The sequence below is a fragment of the Anser brachyrhynchus genome (genome assembly GCF_964034855.1).
Source record: "Anser brachyrhynchus genome assembly, contig: SCAFFOLD_156, whole genome shotgun sequence".
Taxonomy (NCBI): domain Eukaryota; kingdom Metazoa; phylum Chordata; class Aves; order Anseriformes; family Anatidae; genus Anser; species Anser brachyrhynchus.
The window spans coordinates 257,936-275,036 of record NW_027663655.1 but is presented as its reverse complement, the minus strand read 5'-3'; the positions used below and the strand labels follow the sequence as shown (position 1 = coordinate 275,036).

The window sequence follows — 17,101 nt, the reverse complement described above, 5'->3', positions numbered from 1 at the left end:
TCTCCGGAGTCACTGCACTGCATCGCCAGAGGTGCCAGTGAACTCTCTGGACTCACTGCACTGCATCCCCACTGGTGCCAGTGCACTCTCTGGACTCACTGCACTGCATCCCCACTGGTGCCAGTGCACTCTCTAGAGTCACTGCACTCCAACCCCACTGGTGCCAGTGCACTCTCTAGAGTCACTGCACTGATCCGCAGTGGTGCCAGTGCACTCTCTGGACTCACTGCACTGCATCCCCACTGGTCCCAGTGCACTCTCTGGACTCACTGCACTGCATCCCCAGTGGTGCCAGTGCACTCTCTGGACTCACTGCACTGCATCCCCACTGGTGCCAGTGCACTCTCTGGACTCACTGCACTGCATCCCCACTGGTGCCAGTGCACTCTCTGGACTCACTGCACTGCATCCCCACTGGTGCCAATGCACTCTCTGGACTCACTGCACTGCATCCCCACTGGTGCCAGTGCACTATAAGAACTCACTGCACTGCATGCCCACTGGTGCCAGTGCACTCTCTGGAGTCACTGCAGTGCATCCCCACTGGTGCTAGTGCACTCTCTGGAGTCACTGCACTGCATCCCCACTGGTGCCAGTGCACTCTCTGCACTCACTGCACTGCAACCCCAGTGGTGCCAGTGCACTCTCTGGACTCACTGCACTGCATCCCCACTGGTGCCAGTGCACTCTCTGGACTCACTGCACTGCATCCCCACTGGTACCAGTGAACTCTCTGGACTCACTGCACTGCATCCCCACTGCTGCCAGTGCACTCTCTGGACTCACTGCACTGCATTCCCACTGGCGCCAGTGCACTCTCTGGACTCACTGCACTGCATCCCCAGTGGTGCCAGTGCACTCTCTGCACTCACTGCACTGCATCCCCAGTGGTGCCAGTGCACTCTCTGGACTCACTGCACTGCATCCCCAGTGGTGCCAGTGCACTCTCTGGAGTCACGGTGGTGCATTCCCGGTGGTGCCAGTACACTCTCTGGAGTCGCCGGGTTGCGTCCCCAGGTGCGCTTGTGCACTCTCTGGAGTCACCGGGGTGCGTCCCCAGGGGAGCCGGTGCACTCTCGGAGTCGCCGGGGTGCGTCCCCAGGGGCTCCAGTGCACTCTCTGGAGTCGCCGGGGCGCTTCCCCAGGGTCGCCAGTGCACTCTCTGGAGTCGCCGGGGCGCGTCCCCAGGGTCGCCAGTGCACTCTCCAGAGTCGCCGGGCTGGGTCCCCGGTGGCGCCAGTGCACTCTCTGGAGTCCCCGCGCTGGGTCCCCGGTGGCGCCAGTGCACTCTCTGCAGTCACCGGGGTGCATCCCCACTGGTGCCAGCGCACTCTCTGGAGTCACTGGGGTTCATCCCCAGGGGCGCCAGGGCACTTTCTGGAGTCACGGCGCTGCGTCCCCAGGGGCGCGAGGGCACTCCCTGGAGTCACCGCGATGCGTCCCCAGGGGCGCCAGGGCACTCTCTGGAGTCACCGGGGTGCATCCCAAGGGGCGCCAGTGCACTCTCTGGAGTCACCGGGGTGCGTCCCCGGTGGCGCCAGTGCACTCCCTGGAGTCGCCCGGGAGGGTCCCCAGGGGCGCCATTGCACTCTCTGGAGTCACCCTGGTGGGTCCCCGGTGGCGCCAGTGCACTCTCTGGAGTCACCGGAGTGCGTCCCCGGTGGCGTCAGTGTACTCTCTGGAGTCACCGGGCTGGGTCCCGGGTGGCGCCAGTGCACTCTCTGGAGTCACCGGGGTCGGTCCCCGGTGGTTCCAGTTCACTCTCTGGAGTCACCGGGGTTCATCCCCGGAGGTGCCACTGCACTCTTTTGAGTCTCCGGCGTGCATCCCCAGTGGTGCCAGTGCACTCTCTGGCGTCACCGGGGGTGCATCACCGGTGCTGCCAGTGCACTCTCTGGAGTCACGGTGGTGCATCCCCGGTGGTGCCAGTGCACTCTCTGGAGTCGCCGGGTTGCGTCCCCAGGTGCGCTTGTGCACTCTCTGGAGTCGCCGGGGTGCGTCCCCAGGGGCTCCAGTGCACTATCTGGAGTCGCCGGGGCGCGTCCCCAGGGGCTCCAGGGCACTTTCTGGAGTCGCCGAGGTGCGTCCCCAGGGGCGCCAGGGCACTCTCTGGAGTCACCGGGGTGCGTCCCGAGTGGCGCCAGGGCGCTCTCTGGAGTCACGGCGCTGCGTCCCCAGTGGCGCGAAGGCACTCCCTGGAGTCGCCGGGGTGCGTTCCCAGTGGCGCCAGGGCATGCTCTGGAGTCACCGGGGTGCCTCCCCAGGGGCGCCAGGGCACTCTGTGGAGTCGCCGGTGTGCATTACCAGGGGCGCCAGGGCACTCTCTGGAGTCACCGGGAGGGTCCCCGGTGGTGCCAGTGCACTCTCTGGAGTCACCGGGGTGCGTCTACGGTGGCGCCAGTGCACTCTCTGGAGTAACCTGGGTGGGTCCCCTGTGGCGCCAGTGCACTCTCTGGAGTCACCGGGGTGGGTCCCCGGTGGCGCCAGTGCACTCTCTGGAATCACCGGGGTGGGTCCCGGGTGGCGCCAGTGCACTCTCTGGAGTCACCGGGGTCGGTCCCCGATGGTGCCAGTGCACTCTCTGGAGTCGCCCGGGTGCGTTCCCGGTGGTTCCAGTGCACTCTCTGGAGTCACCGGGGTGGGTCCCGGGTGGCGCCAGTGCACTCTCTGGAGTCGCCGGGGTGGGTCCCCTGTGGCGCCAGTGCACTCTCTGGAATCACCAGGGTGCATCCCCGGTGGTGCCAGTGCACTCTGGAGTCACCGGGGTGCATCCCCAGTGGTGCCAGTGCACTCTCTGGAGTCACCGGGGTGGATCTCCAGTGGTGCCAGTGCACTCTCTGGAGTCACAGGGATGCATCCCCAGTGGTGCCAGTGCACTCTCTGGAGTCACCGGTGTACGTCCCCAGTGGCGCAAGTGCACTCTCTGGAGTCGCCCGGGAGGGTCCCCGGTGGCACCAGTGCACTCTCTGTAGTCACCGGGGTCGGTCCCCGGTGGCGCCAGTGCACTCTCTGGAGTCACAAGGCTGGGTCCCCAGTGGCGCCAGTGCACTCTCTGGAATCACCGGAGTGGGTCCCCAGGGGCGCCAGTGCACTCTCTGGAGTCACCGGGGTGCATCCCCGGTGGTGCCAGTGCACTCTCTGGAGTCACCAGGGTGCATCCCCGGTGGTGCCAGTGCACTCTCTGGAGTCACCGGTGTGCGTCCCCAGGGGCGCCAGTGCACTCTCTGGAGTCACCGGTTGTGCATCCCAGGTGGTGCCAGGGCACTCTGTGGAGTCTCCGGGGGTGCATCCCCTTTGGTGCCAGTGCACTCTCTGGAGTCACGGCGGTGCGTCCCAAGTGGAGCCAGTGCACGCTCTGGTGTCACGGCGGTGCGTCCCCGCTGGTGCCAGTGCACGCTCTGGAGTCACTGGGGTGCGTCCCCAGTGGCACCAGTGCACTCTCCAGAGTCACCGGGCTGGGTCCCCGGTGGCGCCAGTGCACTCTCTGGAGTCACCGGGGTGCATCCCCGGCGGTGCCAGTGCACTCTCTGCAGTCACCGGTGTGCGTCCCCAGGGGCGCCAGTGCACTCTCTGGACTCACCGCGGAGCGTCCCCAGTGGCGCCAGTGCACTCTCTGGAGTCGCCCGGGTGCATCCCCGGTGGCGCCAGGGCACTCTCTGGAGTCACCGGGGTGCGTCCCCAGTGTCGCCAGGGCACTCTCTGGAGTTACGGCGGTGCGTCCCCAGTGGCGCCAGGGCACTCTCTGGAGTCACCGTGGTGCGTCCCCAGTGGCGCCAGTGCACCCTCTGGAGTCACCGGGGTGCGTCCCAAGGGGCGCCAGTGCACTCTCTGGAGTCGCCAGGGTACAACACCGGTGGTGCCAGTGCACTCTTTGGAGTCGCCCGGGTGCATCCCCTGTGGTACCAGTGCACTCTCTGGAGTCACGGCGGTGCGTACCCAATGGCGCCAGTGCACGCTCTGGAGTCACGGCGGTGCGTCCCCAGTGGTGCCAGTGCACTCTCTGGAGTCACCGTTGTACGTCCCCAGTTGCGCAAGTGCACTCTCTGGAATCGCCAGGGAGGGTCCCCGGTGGCGCCAGTGCACTCTCTGTAGTCACCGGGGTCAGTCCCCGGTGGTGCCAGTGCACTCTCTGGAGTCACAAGGCTGGGTCCCCAGTGGCGCCAGTGCACTCTCTGGAATCACCGGAGTGGGTCCCCAGGGGCGCCAGTGCACTCTCTGGAGTCACCGGGGTGGGTCCCCGGTGGCCCCAGTGCACTCTCTGGAATGACCGGGGTGGGTCCCCGGTTTTGCCAGTGCACTCTCTGGAGTCGCCCGGGTGCATCCCCGGTGGTGCCAGTGCACTCTCTGGAGTCACCAGGGTGCATCCCCGGTGGTGCCAGTGCACTCTCTGGAGTCACTGGTGTGCGTCCCCAGGGGCGCCAGTGCACTCTCTGGAGTCACCGGAGTGCGTCCCCAGTGGCACCAGTGCACTCTCCAGAGTCACCGGGCTGGGTCCCCGGTGGCGCCAGTGTACTCTCTGGAGTCACCGGGGTGCATCCCCGGTGGTGCCAGTGCACTCTCTGCAGTCACCGGTGTGCGTCCCCAGGGGCGCCAGTGCACTCTCTGGACTCACCGCGGTGCGTCCCCAGTGGCGCCAGTGCACTCTCTGGAGTCGCCCGGGTGCATCCCCGGTGGCGCCAGGGCACTCTCTGGAGTCACCGGGGTGCGTCCCCAGTGTCGCCAGGGCACTCTCTGGAGTCACAGCGCTGCGTCCCCAGTGGCGCCAGGGCACTCTCTGGAGTCACGGCGCTGCGTCCCCAGTGGCGCCAGGGCACACTCTGGACTCACCGCGGTGCGTCCCCAGTAACGCCAGGGCACTCTCTGGAGTCACCGGGGTGCGTCCCCAGTGGAGCCAGTGCACTCTCTGGAGTCACCGCGGTGCGTCCCCAGTGGCGCCAGTGCACCCTCTGGAGTCACCGGGGTGCGTCCCAAGGGGTGCCAGTGCACTCTCTGGAGTCGCCGGGGTGGGTCCCCAGGGGCACCAGTGCACTCCCTGGAGTCGCCAGGGAGGGTCCCCGGTGGTGCCAGTGCACTCTCTGGAGTCACCTGGGTGGGTCCCCGGTGGCGCCAGTGCACTCTCTGGAGTCACCCGGGTGCATCCCCGGTGATGCCACTGCACTCTTTGGAGTCTCCGGGGTGCATCCCCAGTGGTGCCAGTGCACTCTCTGGAGTCACCGGAGTGCATCTCCGGTGGTGCCAGTGCACTCTCTGGAGTCGCCAGGGGTGCATCCCCGGTGGTGCCAGTGCACTCTCTGGAGTCGCCCGGGTGCATCCCCTGTGGTACCAGTGCACTCTCTGGAGTCACGGCGGTGCGTACCCAATGGCGCCAGTGCACGCTCTGGAGTCACGGCGGTGCGTCCCCAGTGGTGCCAGTGCACTCTCTGGAGTCACCGTTGTACGTCCCCAGTTGCGCAAGTGCACTCTCTGGAGTCGCCAGGGAGGGTCCCCGGTGGCGCCAGTGCACTCTCTGGAGTCACCGGAGTGGGTCTCCTGTGGCGCCAGTGCACTCTCTGGAGCCACCAGGCTGGGTCCCCGGTGGTGCCAGTGGACTCTCTGGAGTCACCGGGGTGGGTCCCCAGTGGTGCAAATGGACTCTCTGGAGTCACCGGGGTGGGTCCCCAGTGGTGCAAATGGACTCTCTGGAGTCACCGGGGTGGGTCTCCAGTGGTGCTAGTAGTGCCAGTGGAGTCACCGGGGTGGGTCCCCAGTTCTGCCAGTGGACTCTCTGGAGTCAGCGGGGTGGGTCCACAGTGATGTAACTGGACTCTCTTTTGTCACCGGGGTGGGTCCCCAGTGGTGCCAGGAGACTCTCTGGAGTCAACAGGGTGGGTCCCTCGTGATGCAACTGGACTCTCTGGAGTCACCTGTGTGGGTCCATCGTGATGCAAGTGGACTCTCTGGAGTCACCTGGGTGGGTCCCCAGTGGTGCAAGTGGACTCTCTGGAGTCACCGGGGTGGGTCCGCAGTGGTGCCAGTCGACTCTCTGGAGTCACCGTGGCCGGTCCCCAGTGGTTCAAGTGGATTCTCTGAAGTCACCGGGGTGGGTCCCAAGTGGTGGCAGTGGACTCTCTGGAGTCACCGTGGTGGGTCCCCAGTGGTGCCAGTGGACTCTCTGGAGTCAACACGGTGGGTCCCCAGTGGTGCCAATGGACTGTCTGGAGTCACCGGGGTGCGTCCCTCGTGACGCAAGTGGACTCTCTGGAGTGACCTGGGTGGGTCCCCAGTGGTGCAAGTGGACTCTCTGGAGCCACCGGGGTGGGTCCCCAGTGGTGCAAGTGGACTCTCTGAAGTCACCGGGGTGGGTCCCCTTTGGTGCTAGTGCACTCTCTTTTGTCACCAGGGTGGGTCCCCCGTGGTGCCAGTGGACTCTCTGGAGTCACCGGGGTGGGTCCCCAGAGGTGCCAGTGGACTCTCTGGAGTAAACGGGGTGGGTACCCTGTGGTGCCAGTGCACTCTCTGGGGTCACATGGGTGGGTCCCCAGTGGTGCAAGTGGACTCTCTGGAGTCACCGGGGTGGGTCCACATAGGTTCCAGATGTCTCTCTGGAGTCACCGGGGTGGGTCCGCAGTGGTGCCTGTAGACTCTCTGGAGTGTCCGGGGTGGGTCCCCAGTGCTGCCAGTGGACTCTCTGGGGTCACCGGGGTGGGTCCCCAGTGGTGCCAGTGGATTCTCTGGAGTCACCGGGAACCACCCCGGTGACCCCAGGCAAGCCCCCGGGCACCTCCGTGGGCCCACCCCGGTTACCCCCGGCAATCCCCCGGGCGTCCCCGAGGACCCATCCCAGTGACCCCCGGCAAGCCCCTGGACGCCCCAGAGGACCTACCCTGGTGACCCCCGGCAAACCCCGGGCGCCCCTGAGGACCTATCCCGGTGACCCCCGGAGGGACCCCGGGCGCCCCCGAGGACCCACACCGGTGACCCCCGGCGGGACCCTGGGCGCCCCGGAGGACCCACCCCGGTGACCCATCGCAAGTCCCCGGGCGCCCCCGAGGACCCAACAAGGTGACCCCCGGAGGGACCCCTGGCGCCTCCGAGGACCCACCCCGGAGACCCCCGACAAGCCCCTGGGTGCCCCCGAGGACCCACCCCGGGGACCCCCGACATGCCCGCGGGCGCCCCCTAGAACCCACCCCGGTAACCACGGGCAAGCCCCCGGGCGCCCCCGAGGACCCACCCCGGTGACCCCCGGCAGGCCCCCGGGAGCCCCCAAGGACCCACCCCGGTGACCCCCGGGGGCACCCCGGGCGCCCCCGAGGACCCACTCCGGTGACCCCCGCCAAGCCCCCGGGCGCCTTAGAGGACCCACCCCGGTGACCCCCTGCAAACCCCCAGCTGCCTCCGAGGACCCACCCCGGTGACCCCCGGCGGGACCCCAGGCGCCCCCGTCGACCCACACCAGTGACCACCGGCAAGCCCCCGGGCGACCCCGAGTACCCTCCCCGGTGACCCCTGGCAAGCCCCCGGGCGCCCCCGAGGACCCACCCCGGTGACCCCCGGCAAGCCCCCGGGCGCCCCCGAGGACCCACCCCGGTGACCCCCGGCAAGCCCCGGGTGCCCCCGAGGACCCACCCCGGTGACCCCCGGTGGGACCCCGGGGGCCCCCGAGGACCCACCCCAGTCACCCCCGGCAAGCCCCCAGGCGCCGCCGAATACCAACCCCGGTGACCCCCGGCGGGACCGCGAGCGCCCCCGAGGACCCACTCCTGCTGACATCTGGTGGGACCCTGGGCACCCCCGAGGACCCACCCCGGTGACCCCCGGCAAGCCCCCGGGCACCTCTGTGGACCCACCCCGGTTACCCCCGGCAATCCCCCGGGCGCCCCCGAGGACCCACCCCGGTGACCCCCGGCAAGCACCCGGACGCCCCAGAGGACCTACCCTGGTGACCCCCGGCAAACCCCAGGCGCCCCTGAGGACCTATCCAGGTGACCCCCGGAGGGACCCCGGGCGCCCCCGAGGACCCACCCCGGTGACCCCCGGCGGGACCCTGGGCGCCCCGGAGGACCCACCCCGGTGACCCATGGCAAGTCCCCGGGCGCCCCCGAGGACCCACCCCGGTGACCCCCGGAGGGACCCCTGGCGCCCCCGAGGACCCACCCCGGTGACCCCCAGAGGGACCCCTGGTGCCCCCGAGGACCCACCCCGGAGACCCCCAACAAGCCCCGGGGCGCCCCCGAGGACATACCCCGGTGACCGCCGACAAGGCCCCGAGAGCCCCCGAGGACCCACCCCGGTGACCCCCGGCAGGCCCCCGGGAGCCCCCAAGGACGCACCCCGGTGACCCCCGGCGGCACCCCAGGAGCCCCGAGGACCCACCCCGGTGACCCCCGGCAAGCCCCCGGGCGCCCCCGAGGACCCAATCCCGGTGACCCCCGGCAAGCCCCCGGGCGCCTCCGAGGACCCTCCCCGGTGACCCCCGCCAAGCCCCCGGGCGCCTCTGAGGACCCACCCCGGTGAGCCCCGCCAAGCCCCAGGTGCCCCCTAGGACCCACTCCGGTAAACCCCGGCGGGACCCTGGGCGCCCCCGAGTACCCTCCCCGGTGACCTATGGCAAGCCCCCGGGCGTCTCCGAGGACCCACCCCGGTGACCCCCGGCGGGACCATGGGCGCCCCCGAGGACCCACCCCGGTGACCCCCGGCAAGCCCCCGGCCGCCTCCAATGACCCACCCCGGTGACCCCCGGCAAGCACCCGGGCACCCCCTTGGATCCACGCTGGTGACCCGCGGCAAGCCCACGTGCGTCCCCGAGGACCCACCCCGGTGACCCCCGGCAAGCCCCCGGGCACCCCCAAGGACCCATACCGGTGACCCCTGGAAAACCCCGGGCGCCCCCTAGGACCCACCCCAGTAACCACGGGCAAGCCCCCGGGCGCCCCCGAGGACCCACCCCGGTGACCCCCGCCGGGACCCCAGGCGCCCCCGAGCACCCACCCCGGTGACCCCCAGCAAGCCCCAGGCGCCCCCGAGTACAAACCCCGGTGACCCCCGGCAAGCCCCCAGGTGCCCCCGAGGACCCACCCCGGTGACCCCTGGCGGGACCCCGGGAGCTCCGGAGCTCCTGTTTTAACCTTCCAGTTTAGGAGGAATGAAATCAAAACAAAAGCATTAATTATTACCTTCCTCTGTAGACGGCGTCACAGTTCTCACCCCTGCCCGGACATTTTCCTTTTCCGGAGCAGGAAAAATCATAGAATCGACGGGAGGAAGAGAAGATCTTGAAGGACCTTCTGTTCAGAGCAAGCAAAACATAAGGAAGTTTACCAAACATAACAAACTATCGCAAAGAACACAGAACTTTAATTATCCGTTACTGTCAAACATACAGTGACCAGAGCATGTAAATAAGAGAGGTGACTAATTTGCCTCTGGTTGCCCTTGCAATTCCCATCTAGAATACCAGCTGGCTGAGAATCATGTTGCTCGATGCCCCCAGCTAAAAATGGAAGTCTCTCCCTCAAGCAGCTCCCAGCCACCATCACCTGCCATTCTGAAGCCAATCAAATTTCACTTCTTTGGCAAATAGTTGGATTCACCAAAGCATAGCCAGCTACCCGGTATTACTGGAAGAATTTCTTTTTTAAAAAAGAACGTCAAACGGGATGAAGGTGAACAGGGTAAGAAAGTAGGGAATATTAACTCACCACCGTGTCTCTTAGTTTTTTCCTTCATTTTCTGCGATTTGATTTCTTCAAGTGTTTTTATTCCAAAATTCAGACCGTCCTCTGAAAACAGAAAACACTTAATGAGACTAAGGCTTAGAGGCACTCACTGAGGACCACAGATCCTCAGGCTTCTTAGTGCTCAGGAACTTTCAGAAGCATTTACAATAAACCCCGTCAACACTCCTCACAACTGAAAGAACCGTAGAATCAATGGCATTTTGCCCCTCCTTTCCCCCTTCAGGGTAAAAATTGTAGTTTTAATTTTAATCCATTGACACGATATTAGATCCCTCTATCGTTAGATATGGCTTTCAACAGTGGTTGCCAGGCTGCACGTGCAGCCATTTAAACTCCATGCTGTGGCCCTGTTTTGTTCTCCAAAAGGAAAGAAAAGCAGTTCAACTTTCTGACCCAATGGGCACATGATGGTATCAGGGAGAAATGAGATCATGGAAATAACCGAGTCCATTCAGCACCCCTACATTCTGTTGTGTTTTTACGCCACATTGCTTTCGAGTTCATTGGCAAGTTCTCCTTCCGATTTATCCTACTACAGGTGCCGGAATACCTTGCTTAGCAGTAGTAGCACTGGCTTTCCGAGTGGAAATCATCCGTAATCCATTTTGGCCTTCCTCAGCTGGTTGCTGGATGGGAGTTTTAGTTTCTTCTCCTGCCTCAGAAAGCTGGTCTGAAGGGGAAAAATCTGTTCAGCTATGCATAGACCAGATTGTTCATGATTATGTAGCTCATGCGATGACACTCCAGTCCATGGCTCATATAAAAAAGCTTTTTTTTTCTTTTTTTTTAATACAGCTACGCTGACCTGATGAACTCGTAAGGAGACTACACTAGGACAAAACATCTCGGACTCTAGATTCTCTCTGCAGCTTTAACTACTACACAACATATTACTCTTCAGACAGAAGAAAAAGGAATTTCCCTCCTACTTTCACATAGAGCTTTACACAACAGACCAGCTAAAGCCAAGAGTGGTTCTAAGCTTTCCTCCAGCATTTCAGGTTCTGTCCACTGACCGCCAGACAAAGCCACCAGCGAGCTGACCAGACTGCCTGCCCTATCGCTAGTCAGACCTCAGCTCATCTGTGATTTATACATTCATTTACAGCACAAAGTCCTTCCAAGAACCAAAGCATGCTCACCATCGTCATCTTCATCATCATCTGCAGCATTGATTACAACTGGAGGGTGTGTAGGGCTTGGGACATTTTCCGAGTTTTCCACTTTCGTCACCCCCCTTAGCTATGGAGAGGCATTGGACTGGACAGAAAGTTTGTTTTGCTGCAGTGACATCTGAGCCACTTTCAAATCATCGTGATTTGATACACTTGGCAGTGTAGCTAGAGGAAGAGGAGGATCATCAGTAACATGGCAGTTTAAAACTTTGGCCACAATGCACGAAGAGCATTGGTAGGTAAGGCAGATAACCTGCACAGGCAATGAATGCAGCATCTCCTTTTGCCCATCCCGCCACTGTTTACACCGTGAACAATGACTTGCCTTCAAACAACAACACATCTCCCTGCCACCCAGCAGAAGATGAAACAACAGAAAGCAAACTGCAAGGCAAATATCACACAAAGCAGAGAGAAGCTGAGCATGAAAGCAGAAAACAAATACCAGCAGTACACCAGCAGGACACTCGGTTTAGCTGACCACCTAGGACTGCAGACCTTTTCCTGCACTCACAAATGAACGGGTACCTGATGTCTCCTACAGTATTGGCACCCACTAAGGAATATTCAAAATTAATTCCTCAATACTTAAAGAAAAAGGACCTAAACTCACTCTAACGAAGACTCCATCGATGTAACGTCCCTTTGCGTGATGAAAAGCACAGTTGGCTTTCTGACAGCCTACTGGCTGCTTCTCCCAGTAGCAGGGAATCTCACTGCGCTTTTTCTGAAGACAGAAAGAAAGACAAGCTCGTGATAACATGCACCTAAGGTTTGCAAAGAGATGCACAGTTCCAGGTCACGACAGCGATAGGGCTGTCACAATACAGTGCTGAAACATCATTCCAAAGGTCAGTTTATCACTCAAGTATAGTATTTCCGGGCATATTCACAAAGTTTGCAGAAGCTGTAACCACTATGCACGTTTAGCTTTGTCATCATTCAGTTTGAGAAGACAGGCACTCTCAGACATCAGTTTAGGGTGGGTTAAACTAATACACCTAGGATTATACTAGGATTATTCAGAGGGAAAAAGAACATCTTAAATTGCCTAGGTTAACTCTATCCAGAACTACTTCTTGGAGACGTCGTTCTTCTGCACCTTTAACTTTCCCCACTGCTTCCTAGCCCAGGCAGCTAGAACAGCATTATCTGAAGGACTCCGGGACACAAGAGACCTGATAGATCATTATCAAGCCTGCTCTCAGGAGGCTAGTACAGCCTGTTTATTACCCCCCTGCTCCAGCAGGTTTTAGCAGTCTAGTTAGCAGTTATTCTGCATCTGTTGAGAAAATACTGTCGGCATCTAATAAAAGAAAATCTTGCTAAGACGTACCTAAGGCATTGATTTTATTTCCCTCTCCTTCCTCCCACCCCCTCTCCTGGTAACAGAAACCAGTGTCATTTCAAAGCAAATGAATCTGTCCTGCAAAAGCACAATCAGCACACCTACGGCACTGAAAAATGCTTTTGTTGATTTATTTTGAGAACACATCTTTAGGCACTCACATCAATTTCCATGTGTCTGAATCATTCAGGCAGACATTCCTGAAACAACGACCCTCCTGCCACAGCGTGCAGACCGTCTCGTTCCCCAGAGCAGCTTCGCAGTGGCGGAAGGAACAGTTGTCTCCCTGTAACCAAAAGGAAACCAACAAGGAAAATATAGTACAGCCTCAAAAACGTCCGTGCTACTGCCTCAGGTTGCTACAATTGAATTCACAATCTAGCTGCTTATCACGTTAACCTTAAAAAAAAGAAACCTTAAAACCCTAACACCTTGTTAGAAACACTCTGTAACCAATACCATAGGCTCAGGCAAGGATCTCAGTGAAGTAGCATTTTTATTCACGATTGCAATGGCAGGCGTCCCACAAGCCACCTACTAGTTCCCTAACACAGTTTATATACATTTTTTTTTTTCCTCTTGATGACCGGGACCCTCCCCTGTTTCCCCATTGACTGGGTAATCCAGGTTCACAATCTATCCGGTGCTTCACAGAAAATACACAGCTGCTGGCCTGTTACAAGTCAATTTTCTTTTTTTCTTGACTGTTTTCCTCTTTGAGGTGGTAATGTTTCTTACACCGTGATTTCTACCCAATTGCTCTAAGGATTCTGGTTGTCTGCATTTTACAAGGTTGTCTGTTAAGCTTTCTTATCACTGTGAGCATATATCAATACCACCTTCCTTCCCTCTAAACGATGTAACTGTGCAAAAATATTTTTATTCCCACAACCTCGATCCCCTTACCTATCCTCTTACCTATCCCCTTACCCTATCCACACCTGGATGCAGACCCCAACTGTCCACAAGCAGCTCCCAACCCCCCCCCCCCCATGAACTGGACCCCACCCCACCCAGATGCAGGCCCCAGGTCCCGGCCCCAGCCCCAACCCCCCAGACGCAGGCCCCAAAGGTGTACAACCAGCTCCCACCACCCCCCTCAAAGGGAGGCCCCAAAGCCCGCCAGAGGACCCTAGAGTGTACAAGCAGCTCCCAACCCCCCCGGCACAGACTCCAACCCCCCCCCCAAACACAGGCCCCAAAGGCATACAAGCAACTCCCCACCCTCCCCAGAGGCAGGCCCCAAAGGTGTACAAACAGCCGCAACCCCCCCCAAGACCCAGACCCTTACAGTGTACAAGCAGCTCCCAACTCCCCCAACGTGGCCACCTACAGCAGACAAGCACCTGTCACCCCCCCCCCCCCCAGCTGCAGACCCCAAAGGTGTAGAAGCAGCTACAAACCCTGCACAAGGCAGGACCCTACAGTGTACAAGCAGCTCCGAAGCACCCCCCAGATGCAAGTCCCAAAGGTGTACAAGCAGCTCCCAACCCCCTCCAGATGCAGATCCCTATATTGTACAAGCAGCTCCCAACACCCCCCCAAATGCAAGCCCCTACTGTGTACAAGCAGCTCAGTGCACTGTGTACAAGCACCACAGGTCACCGGGGTGGGTTCTATGCTGCGCCCGGGGGCCCTCCGGGGGTCACAGGGGTGGGTCCTATGGGGCCCAGAATCTATCAGACTTCAGAATCTATCTGGTTATCACGTTAACCAAAGACCATTCTGCTTCCTCCTCCTACTCTACCCCTTCGTGAAAAAAATGGAAAAAAAAAGCCTGAAAATGGAGTCACTTCTTAAAAAAACACCTGATCATACGTGCAAGGCAATGATCAACTATGGCTACCAGTAACTGCTACAGAATGCAGTATGACGCGTTAAATAGCATGTTCCAGTCACTGTGGGTCTTCGAGTTCACCTACCTGGACAACCTCAGCAAAGTTATCGATCTTCAAAGACTTCCAGTGAACTTCTCCTGGAGGCCGAACCAACACTGAATCCGTGAATTAATGATAAAGGGGTAGGAAGAATTTGCCTCCTCACTTTGCCAAGGGAGCCTCTCATCCACAATTCAAACATAGGATGTGCTTTTAAACAGCTTATAACTAATGGAGGAAGCAAGTCCATTTGAATACTCTCTCAGACTGGAGACAGCCAGGGTTAGTTAGCTCTTCAAAAAATAAAAACCAAAAAAAAAAAACCCAACAAAACAAAACAAAAACAAAAAAAACCAGCGCATTTAGAGATGAACTCGTGATTCAAAGTGGCTGCAAAAATGAGGATCCATCTTCCACAGCCGGACAATTTAACTTTTTTTTTTTTTTTTTAATTTAAAATTCAGTATGTTCCAATCTCTGGTCTTCAAGATTTCTTCACCTATTAAGAAAAGACAAAAACCTTTCCCCGTCTTTATTACCTGTACAGCAAAAAATGCACCAGTGCATATAAATACACAAATGTGCATACGCATACACACATATGTGTTTAGACACACACGAGGAGTGAGTGATAGAAAGTTAGCGAGAGCGACAGTGGAAATCAGAATTTTTGCCTTTTTGATGCAGAGAGCGCGTAAAAACTCTCTCATTTTGAGGGAGCTAGAAAAAAATGGAGGATCTACAAAATATTTTGATGAGTATGCCTTCGAGGCCAATGCTTTATAACATGAATGATCTGGGGGCCAACACACAAATATGCATACATATGTACATGCATACAGGATAAACATATCTATACACACAAGCGTGCACAGTATATGTCGTATGGTATCCATATCGAGAACAACTCGTAGCCCTGATCAGACACGTAGAGTTGCAATCAATTAACAGCAGGAAGACAGCAGACCAAGGATACAGCAAGCTTTGAGAGGCAGGGCAATGCTCACTTTGCCAGTGGCATGGCTGCATGATACCAAGAATTTTGAATTAGTTTGATTTTTTGGAAGCAATTTGTTTTCTTTCTGCGCTGTAGCAAATACCGCAGGTTTGCCATCACGTGCTGTTCCCTAATCCATATATCCGTCATCATCCATTGCTGCAAGATCATGAAAGGTTAGAAAAGATGACTTAGGTCCAATTTAACAGCCAATGATTTTTCAATGACCAGAGCTGCAACAGATTTTATTTAGCCGCAAGCAGGTTTTTTTTTTCTGATGTGAAGTCAGATATTTTGATTTTTTTTTTTTTAAGACACTAAATGTCATAAAACCTGCAACCAGACCAGATAAAGTTCAAATTAGAGTGATTCTGAATCCTTTCATTAAAATGCTGCACATTTCTGTGCAAATTATTTCGGACTCTTCTGGACAAAAGCGGATGAAATAGTTCTTACAAATTAATAATAAAAGGTTGGAACCTTTTACTCACACAAACACTAGTGAATTTTCCAGGAAATATTTTTTTGGCAGGGAATTTTCCCAAATCTAAAGTAAAGAGAGGAAAAGTTGGGTTCTCATATTAGGTATTGGTTTTGACTGCTTGACAAAGGGAATAAAAACAGAAGTTAAGTGCAAGGTTTCCTTCTCTTCTTTAGTATCGACAGGAATCGTCACTTCTGACCTTTAGCACCTTCAGAAACACACTTAGTGCCATGCAGGTTCCTCTGCATCTACTTCTAAAAATTACTGGTGCTCCTTAGCATGGAAGTTGGACTTGAAATCTTTTCCAGACTGAGCTCTTTTGAATGCCCAAGGAGCTCATCATTTTGCTTGTTGCCTTCCATTTTCCTGAAGAGACCCAGAACGCTGTTCAGGATATGAACGGATCTGGTCTAAGGAATGGGAAGAAAGCAAAAACCAAGGATACCTCACAGCCCTAAATGCCATAAAAGCAGTCTCATTTTAAAAAAGATCTCAAAAGCTTTTTTTTTTTTTTTTTTAACTGACATCTGCCAATATGGCGATCCAAGTGCTGAACAGAAACCAACTGAACTAGCCCCTGAAAGCCTGAATAAAAATGAGTAACTCTGGTGCACTCAGCAGGTCTGTAATTGAAGTTGGCAAGATTTTTAGATTTCTTTTTTCTCCAGGGTGCTAGTAAAGTTTTTGCGTTACGAGATTTTGAACTCTTTTTGTACAAAAGAATTACAGATGCACTACAGTCACGGTAGCTGGGGGTCTGGAAATACATGCCAACAAGTATCATAAACCATGCCTTTGCTGAAGGAAGATAAATAGTCCAAAGAAAATCTGTCTGGTTTGTTTTACAGGCTTGTCTTTCTCAGTATGGAACAAACTGACCTCCCTGGTCTAACTTTCCAGTTGGCTATTCTGCCTTTGTCCTGGAGAGAAGAGCAAGAAGGGAACAAAATATTTTTGCACTCCAAAGAATGCATTAGAGAAGGATTATCACACCTACCTAAGGGTACTTTCTTGTTTGTTTATAAAGCATAAAGTATTTCTCTTGGACAGTCTCTGTTGCTGGCCTGTTTTGTGCCTTCCATTTATAATAAAGATATTAAAGATGCTTACCCCGTTTCGGATTTTTTGTTTTGTTTTTTTTTAGAACAGTGTAAGCGGACAGTCGGATGACAAGCAAGAAAGAACACCATAAACTCCTTGCTCTGACCCTGCTTTTTAATCACCCAGCATCGCCCTGGCTGCAAAACAGTCCCCGCTGATTTACCTGCTTGTTAAAGCACCCCACGGGCTGAAAGTGTTGTGTGCTAGGTGTCAAATTATATTTAACGGTGCATAGGTAAACCATTCATCTTCCCATGGTCGAAGCACAGAACAGGCCAAGACGATGTGCTCAGATCTGAGCACGCCACTCTGCAGAGAATCAGTTTCAAGCCTAAGATGTTTCGCCCATCTCCCAGGCCCAGAGCGACAGCGACACCTTTACTCTGAAAGTCTGTGTTCT

At 57.3% G+C, this 17,101-nt stretch overlaps 1 long non-coding RNA gene across 1 annotated transcript; it reads right to left on the bottom strand.

Moving 5' to 3' along the window:
* Positions 1–9,161: 9,161 nt before the first annotated feature.
* On the bottom strand, positions 9,162–11,029 carry LOC308187084. Its single transcript, XR_013944457.1, has 4 exons — positions 10,862–11,029; positions 10,270–10,389; positions 9,681–9,761; positions 9,162–9,266 (listed from the first exon to the last, which is right to left on the bottom strand). It is a non-coding gene; the product is annotated as an uncharacterized lncRNA (long non-coding RNA).
* Between the last annotated feature and the right edge of the window lie 6,072 nt (positions 11,030–17,101).